The following is a 6,889-nucleotide window of genomic DNA, read 5'->3' on the forward strand; positions in this document are numbered from 1 at the left end:
GAAAGTGTTATCTTTCTTTAATAAATCCGTTAGAGGTGCTTCCAAAGTGGTTTAACCTCGAATGAACCTTCGATAGTACCCTGTAATACCAAAAAAAGTGCGTATGACCCTGGTGAAAGTAGGCACAAACCAAGCTCGAATTGCTTCGATTTTGGTCGAATCGACTGCTAGTCCATTACTAGACACCACATGACCCAAATATTCGACATATTCTTGCCCAAAGGAACACTTCGACCTTTTCGCAACAAGCCCATGGTGTTGTAGTGTCAGTGTTAACTATAGATGAAGCTTAGAAAGAAAGTGCAAGAAAAGGGTGCTAAACATTGAATGTTATTCATTCTTCATTTACAGAGATGTGTAGCTATTTAAAGCTACCAATGAGCTATTGCATGGTTGGTTATAACTAATCTACAACTAATTAACTACTTAACCATATATGGTTTAACATTCACCTTGCTTCTTAAAAACTTCCTCAAACTCAAAAACACACAATTTACTTCTGAAAAAATCAAATTTGATCAAGGGAAGTGGCTTTGTCAGTATATCTTCTACTTGGCTACTAGTTGGAACATAATTGATTTGAACTTCAAGAGCTGCCATCTTTTCTCGCACAAAATGTAAGTCTAGTTCGATATGCTTGCTCTTTGCATGTAGTATGGGGTTTACAACCATAGCTACTGCACTGGTGTTGTCACACCACACCTTGGGCTCTTCGGGCAGTGTGATCTTTATCTCATTCAACACAACCTTACTCCACACAACTTCAGAGGTGGCATCAGCAAGGCTCATGTACTCAACTTCTGCAGTGGACCTGGATACAACACATTGCTTTTTCGAGCTCCATGCCAGCAGATGGTTCCCATTGTAAACATAATATCTAGAAATAGACATTCTGTCATCAGCATCTCCTCCCTAATCGGAGTTCGAGAAGACATTGTGTACCACCAGTTTTTGTGCTTGAGTTGAAAACCAAAGACCATTTTCTAGTATTCCTCGTAAGTACCTCAATATACGCTTGACAACAAGCCAATGTGCCTCAGTGGGCCCTTGCAGGAACTGTGTAGCTTTGTTGACTGTAAATGAAATATTTGTCCTTGTGTGACAGATGTAATGCAGTGTCCCAACTATACTTCTATATTGTTGTGGTTTGCTTAACACTTCTCCATCATTCTTACTAAGTTTGGTTGTTGTTGCCATGGGAGTGGAGGTTGAGTTTACATTCATCATTTGATTCTTTTGCAGTAGCTCAGTAACAAACTTATTTTGGTTGAGGAACAAGCCACTGTCTGATCGATGTACTTCTATACCAAGGAAGTACTTAAGTTGTCCAAGAACCTTCAAGGAAAACTTCTCATGCAGTGCATGAATTATTTGATTAATTTCAAATTGAGAGCTCCCTGTGATGAGGATATCATCCACATACACCACCATGTACACTACTTCATGTTTTTCATGGTGAATAAACAGTGAGGAATCTGCTCTCGAAGGCTTGAACCTTAAGCTAAGCAAGAATTCTCTTAGCTTAAGGAACCAGTTTCTTGGAGCTTGTCTCAGGCCATACAGTGCCTTCTTTAGCTTGCACACTAGAACAGCTCCATCATTGGACTGTTCCTCAAAACCAGGAACATGTTGCATGTATACATCCTCGATTAGATCACCTTTTAGAAAGGAATTGTTCACATCCACCTGCCTTATTTTCCAGTGGCATGAAACAACCAACGAAATCAATATGTTTATTGTGAAAAACCAAACCACAGGACTGAATGTGTCTATAAAATCATAGCCTGGTATTTGAGAATACCCCTTGGCAACCAGTCTAGCCTTCAATCTTTCTACTGAGCCATCAACATTCTTCTTCACCTTGAAGAGTCATTTGTAGCCAATGGCTTTCCTACCAGTTAGTAACTCCACAATGTCCCACGTATTATTGCTAATAAGTGCGTTGTATTCAGCCATAACAGCCATCTTCCAGTCATCATCTTTGAGAGCAACTCGGATATCACCAGGCACTTCTTTGCATTGAACCGAGTAGATTTTTGGCTTAAAAATCCCATGCTTGCTCTGAGTTGTCATAGTGTGAGTGTTGGTCATTCTAGCATTTGGAACATTTTCTTGACTTTGAACTTGCTCACTAGAGGTAGACTGTTCATACTGAGAAGATGCATAGGCAGGAGATTCAAGAGCATGAGAGCCCGATTCATTATTTATTGATTGCTCTTCAGCATGCACATGCAGTTCGTTGTCTGTGGCTGCAGGCTGACCTGCACTGCTTGCTTCTATTCTTTGATCAGTACTGGCCCCAGTATTAACACTTAACCTTTGAACAATCCTGGCTTGCTTGTGTGGACTGAAAGCAACTGGAATGACCCTTGATCGAATTACTTCATTACCACTTCTACTGTGAGCTGCTGGCTTGTGAGCAAAAGGAAAGATACATTCATTGAACACCACACTTCTGGAAACATAAATTCTGCCATGATCATCTATGCATTGATAACCACGATACATAGGAGAGTACCCTAGGAAGACACAAGCCTTGGATCAAAAATCCAATTTGTGTGTATTGAACATCCTAAGATTAGGAAAACACTGACACCCAAAAGTTTTAAAGAAACTATAATCAGGAGTCTTGTTATATAGCTTCTGATAAGGAGAGACATTACCAAGGTTCTTGGAGGGCATTATGTTGATGAGGTATACTGCACTGAGGACTGCATAAGACCAAAAGGTTAGAGGCATTGAAGCTTTTGCTAGTAAAGTCAAAGCAGTTTCTACTATGTGCCTGTGTTTCCTTTCCACCACCCCATTTTGTTGTGAGGTATGTGAACATGATTTCCTGAGCTTAACACCAAGTTTATGTTAGACAACATCCAGAAACCGAAACTCTCCTCCATTGTCTGTTTGTAAACCAAGAATTATTGTTTCAAATTGATTAGAAACCAAGGCAGAAAATATTTCAAAAGAGACAACAAACTCACTTTTATTCCTTAACAGATAAACCCAACTGTTTCTTGAGTACAAATCTACAAAACTCACAAAGTATTTGAAACCACTAGAAACAATAGGATCAGGGCCCTATACATCAACTTTTACTAACTCAAATGGTTTTTGTACACGATTTGAGATATATGAAAGGGTTGAGTTTTGCTTTTTCCCATCTGACAGGTTGCACAAACCTCACTTTTGTCTACACTTAGTCTTTTATTGAGGGTTGTCATCATCACCTCAGCTGTTGGATGACCAAGCCTCTTGTGCTACAACCAGTATTCATTGGTGTTTTTAACAACAGTGTGTTTGAGTGTTGTTGTTTCTTGCATAGTCTTACAATCAAAGCTGTACAATCCTCCATCAAGCTTCCCTTCTACCAGCACGACTCATGTGCTTTCATCCTTAATATAACAAACATTTTCATGAAACTCAAAGAAAACTGAATTGTCTTGAATAAATTTCGAAACTAATAAGAGATTCTTATTAATATTTGGAACAAGTAGTATTTGATCAAGCAAGAGATCCCTAGAGGCAGTCTTTAAAGTATTTCTACCAATATGAGTAATTGGAATAGTGGAACCATCTCCTAGATGAACCTTACCACTGCCAGTGTATGCTTGTTTGCTCGAGAATATAGAGGTGGTGCCAGTCACATGGTGTGTGGCTTCTGAATCAGGAAACCATTTCGCATGGTTCAAAGGACCATTAATCATTAATGCATTGACCTGCACATTGTCATTTGGCTCAATGGCAGATGAATCTTCATCTCCTGCACTGCACTTACAAAGGGACTTTAATGCCAGTAAGATATACGAGGAAAGCATGAACACGTATTTACCTGCATGTCAGTAGGCGAGGAGCTTTGTTGAGCAGTTACTCCTTTGAAGTTTTGATCAAACCTATGCCAGTACCTGTCAACTAGGTGGCCTAGCTTTTCACACAATTGACACTGTTGTTTAGGTCTTCCCTTATACTTGTTACTCGTGGTATTGTTGGGCTTAGAAGTCCCACGATTCTTATATTATTGAGTATCCGAGGCCTGGTTGGTGTTGTAGTGTGTGAAATTAACACCTATTAGAAACCTTGATGAGTCATCAAGAGGAGACTCAACATAAAAAAGAAACGAGACCAGATTATCGAGGGCAAATGGATTTCTACTTGCAGTGATCGCAACCACTGTTGGCTCATATTAGACTGAAAGTCCATTAAGAATGGTGGCATTGTGATCAATGTCTGAAATGGGATTACCACACGTGGCCAAGATATCACATATATCTTTAATGGCCATGGTGTAGTCTCTCATAGACTGAGAGCCTTTCTTCATCGATCTAAGGCGACAATGCAAGGCCATTATTTTTGTGGTAGACAGTTTAGAATATAACCTGGTGATAGTATTCCAGAATGCAGCTGTGGATTCAACACCAACCAATTAAGGCAGAATGTTGGTGCTAACAGTGGAAAGAAGCCAAGAAGCCAAAGAACTATCTTGCTTGACATATCGAAGATAAGCTGGATTAACAACTTGCTCTCCAGCCTCGTTGAGTATCATCTTTGCTGGAACCACCATGGATTCATCAAGAAAGCTTTCAAGTCCAAGCCCTCTGATTGTGAGAATCACTTGTTGCTTCCAAAGAAGATAGTTCGAGTCAATTAAGCATACATCGATTCTTTTATTAGCAAAGGTGTACGAGCTGGCTTCTGTCAGATGCTCATCCTCGACTATCATTGACATGCCTTGGACCATGACTGTTCTTCGAAGACAAACAAGAACCAGAAAGCAAGAACGGAGAAAAAATAGCACATAACAGAGCCTTTTCAGGATCTAATGGTGAATGATACCATGTTAACTATAGATGAAGCTTAGAAAGAAAGTGCAAGAAAAGGGTGCTAAACATTGAATGTTATTCATTCTTCATTTACAGAGATGTGTAGCTATTTAAAGCTACCAATGAGCTGTTGCATGGTTGGTTATAACTAACCTACAACCAATTAACTGCTTAACCATATATGGTTTAACAGTCAGTAATATTTGTCGTAAATGTTGAAGGTGCTCGAGCCAAGTCTGACTGAAAACCAAAATATCGTTCAAGAAAATCAGTACGAACTTCCGCAAGTAAGGGCAAAAAATGTCATTCATCGTGGCTTGAAAAGTCTAGGGAGTGTTCGTCAAGCCGAATGGCATAACGAGAAACTTGTAATGATCATCGTAAGTACTGAATGTTATTTTGTGTGTATCCTCATTGTGCACCCGAATCTGATGATATCCTGCCAATAGATCGAGCTTAGAAAAGAACTGTGCTTTTCCCAATTCGTCAAATAACTCATCAGTTGTAGGAATGGGAAACTTATCTCGGATAGTGATGGCATTGAGGGCGCGATAGTCAACACAAAATCGCCAAGTACCATCCTTTTTGCGCACTAGTAGTACGGGAGAAGAAAATGGGATAGTGCTCTTCCGAATATGTTGGTTGTCAAGCATTTGACGAACCTGTCTCTCGATCTCGGCCTTTTGGATATAGGGATAACGGTATAGGCAAACGTTAACTGGGGAGCTTGTTGTGTTGAGATGAATAGCATGGTCGTTATGAGGTAAGCCGGGCACTGCTTCAAATACAGGTTGAAATTCATTGAGCAATGTGCGAAGATCAGCTTTATCTTCAGTCAGTTCGGAATTCAAATTTCCTTCAAGTTGTAAACGAAAAACTCAGCGACAGCCCCAGTGTCCGATAATCGTCGCAATGCTTGGAATTGAATTTGTTGGGGGTCCAAATCCGGTATCTCCTTGCCAACAAAAACTATCATTCCGTGGGTTGAATTCAAATGTAAGTCTCATGAAGTCCATATTGACCGGTCCTAGTGTGGCCATCCAAGCCACACCCAAAATGACTTCTGTTCCTTTAAGGGGTAGAACGTAGAAATCCGCGATTGATTCAATCCCTTGAACCAACACTTTCACATTCCGAATGTATTCTTCATTGTGCAACCGTTGGCGATTACCCAAGAGAACCTTGAAATTCGGTGCCACTTGCAGCTTCAAACCCAAATGTTTAGCGACCCTTGATTGAATAAAATTGTGGGTGCTACCCCCATCAATCAAAATGCGCACTGGTTTACCTTGAATCGTCCCTTGAACTCGTAGAGTATTCGGATTGTGGCAACCCGCTAGGACGTTGAAGGACATCGTTTACTGTTCATGGATAGAAATGGTTGGAGTCTCAGTCGCCTCAAAATGTACTGGTTGCGTCTCCGTATCATGTTGCCGCTCATCATCAACAGACTCATTGTTTTTTCATATCAAAGTTTAATAGAGATTCATATCAAAGTTTTTTCATTTAGACCCATAAAAGCTTAATTTACGTTGTACACAAATTGGCTTGCTAGTGAAGTTATATTCCTTGTCTGCCTCCACCACTAAGAAATGGTACATTCATATCTGTGTCCAAACATATCTGTGTCTCAAATACATTGAATGTCTCGTCCTGTGCTTGATTTTATTTGCCTTTATGTGCAATCTCATGAAACATTATAGGTTTTCTCATAACACACTATAAACATGTTAAATCCGATGATATAATCACGCAATGCCATTTAATCACAAAGCTATAACTGCAGGCATTTGATTTGAGGGATCTTCTCTAGTTCATGAGATATTATCCCTGCAGGACCCTGGTAATCAGATCAGCTATGGCCTTTCAGTGGGTAAGGAATGGAACTTTTAACCTGAAAATTTTCCTTTTCTTCCTGTATGTTTCTTGTTATCAGCAGTTCATCTTGTTTTCCTTACGCGCTGTCTATGAATACATAAACATGCTAATCAGTTAACTGCATTGAAACTCTTCAATTATGCCTACCAAGAACCCCTATGTTTTGCTGAGAAACTCCGAACATGTGCCTAATGCCC

The 6,889-nt window shown here is 39.9% G+C and overlaps 1 long non-coding RNA gene across 1 annotated transcript; it reads right to left on the minus strand.

The window, feature by feature from the left end:
- Window positions 1-533: 533 nt before the first annotated feature.
- Window positions 534-6,566, minus strand: LOC120167554. The gene is made up of 4 exons (XR_005520060.1): window positions 6,434-6,566; window positions 4,975-4,981; window positions 4,607-4,612; window positions 534-545 (listed from the first exon to the last, which is right to left on the minus strand). It is a non-coding gene; the product is annotated as an uncharacterized LOC120167554 (long non-coding RNA).
- Window positions 6,567-6,889: the final 323 nt, after the last annotated feature.

This window comes from Hibiscus syriacus, unplaced genomic scaffold (genome assembly GCF_006381635.1).
Source record: "Hibiscus syriacus cultivar Baekdansim isolate YM2019G1 unplaced genomic scaffold, ASM638163v2 tig00000329_pilon, whole genome shotgun sequence".
NCBI classification, from domain to species: Eukaryota; Viridiplantae; Streptophyta; class Magnoliopsida; order Malvales; family Malvaceae; genus Hibiscus; species Hibiscus syriacus.